This window comes from Triticum aestivum, chromosome 5B (assembly GCF_018294505.1).
Source record: "Triticum aestivum cultivar Chinese Spring chromosome 5B, IWGSC CS RefSeq v2.1, whole genome shotgun sequence".
NCBI classification, from domain to species: Eukaryota; Viridiplantae; Streptophyta; class Magnoliopsida; order Poales; family Poaceae; genus Triticum; species Triticum aestivum.
In genome coordinates, this window is record NC_057807.1 from 568,661,349 (window position 1) to 568,663,221 (window position 1,873).

At 47.4% G+C, this 1,873-nt stretch overlaps 1 pseudogene; it reads right to left on the reverse strand.

Annotated features, from left to right (window-relative positions):
- Positions 1-567: 567 nt before the first annotated feature.
- On the reverse strand, positions 568-1,419 carry LOC123115040 (BTB/POZ and MATH domain-containing protein 1-like; annotated as a pseudogene).
- Between the last annotated feature and the right edge of the window lie 454 nt (positions 1,420-1,873).

Sequence of the window (1,873 nt, forward strand, 5' to 3'; positions counted from 1 at the left end):
GTAGAAAAAACATTAGAATGCACACAACCAACATAAGATCACACACACACAATGAAAAAAGAAAAAGAAAGGAAAAAGTGAACTTTGAAAGTTGTGTCAAAGCAAACTCAAAATCTAGCGACCACCATCAGCATCAACCAACACCAGTCACAGCATCTGGACTGTGGGAAAAAAGTTGAACAACGACACCTCCAAAAAGGTAATGACACATACAAGCACCTCTGTCGTCAAATCCACTCACGGAGGCTAGAACAAGACTACCATAAAATCGAGTTTGTAGTAACTTTCTGGACCGATATTGCAGATCACGATTGAAACTGATGCATTTTCGGGTCTTTGATTTTCTTTTCCCACGTAGGGCCATGAGGAGACCCTTGATAGGACCAGGCCAGATCTTGGTTAAAACCCCGAGACCTTTAGACTCCATGGCTGCATCCAGTTTCATGTTTGAGCCGAGGAACACCAACCAAGCCGCTTTAAGCCCATGGCAATGATGCCGCTCGGCCAATGCCAAGATGTTAGTCACGGAGCTCGTATCGATACTCTTGCTCAATCTATCTTCACAAATTAGCTTAAGCCTCTCCAAATCATACATGTCCTCCGCAACAAGCAGATGCTGAGCCATGTCATATTCTTCTTGTTGCTTCATATCGGGTAACGCATCTGTGTAGATGAAAGTAAGCAGAGCATTGAACACTTGTGCCTCCATGTCATCTATGTGTATGCTATTTTTGGTGGTGCTCTCCTTCATCAAACCGAAGAGCTCTGCTCTGAAAACCAGGGAGCGCGCTGCGAGCACCAACCGATGCGCAGAGAACGTCTCCCCGCCGACACGGAATTCGACATCGATGCCTGCTTTGCTCGACAGGAAATCCCCGAAGTGCCGGTGCATGTCAGACGGTGGCACCACGATGGATGGTGTCTCCTGCGCCTGAATCTCACTCAGGATGGTGATATCGACAATCGTCCTTGAGATGCTCTGATTTATCCAGGTCCTCCCTTTTGATGAACTTCTCATATCAAAAGATTTATGCACCGCGTAGTTGTTCGTGATAGTATGCCGTGTATAGAGCGGCACCGGCTTCCCATGTTGGTCGAGTAAGCTGAACTTGGCTTGTGCCTTCACGGCCTCGGCGACGGTATCAACGAGTGTGAGATACAAGGATATGTCATCGGTGTTATTGGACTCAGCCCCATTGGGACTGTAACTCACACGCCATGTGCGGCCTCCCACCCGGAACGGGCAAGAGTAGATCCACTTGCCATTGGGGACCTCCTTGGTGCGCGAGTAGCCGACGACCTTTAGCAAGTGGTAGCCGCTCACGGCGCCGGCGATGATTGAGGATGCGGATCCATCACCGCTGGCGACATGCGAGGAGGTCGGCATGCTGTACGGTCGCGGTGGCTGCCAATGCGAAGGTTTGGTGTTACGACCAGGGTTTTGGGTGGACTCACGCAGTCACGCTGCAGACAAAGACCCCATATAACGCAGATCCGACGCCCTTTATCTTGTAACAGTACGTGCCAGAAACGGAAACCATCTATCTTCGATAAGAAACCATGTGTTATACTACTACACATCTTTTTTTTTCTTTTTGTGGGTAATACTACTACACATCCTTTTCTCGAATACTGCTATTCTACTACGTACACAGCTTGGATTTTGTGAAGTAGCCAAGGTCTTTCCCTGCAGCAAAAGCATGTGATCGTGGGCAAATTTGTGTACCATGTCACTGTCAATGTCTAGACTGAAAATACACTAAGAGCTGGCAACAACAAATTTAACAAGCATCCATAAAGGAGATAACCATCATATATTTATTTATATTTGAGGAATCGGCAAGAGCACGACCTTTTCATTAAGAAGAGAGTG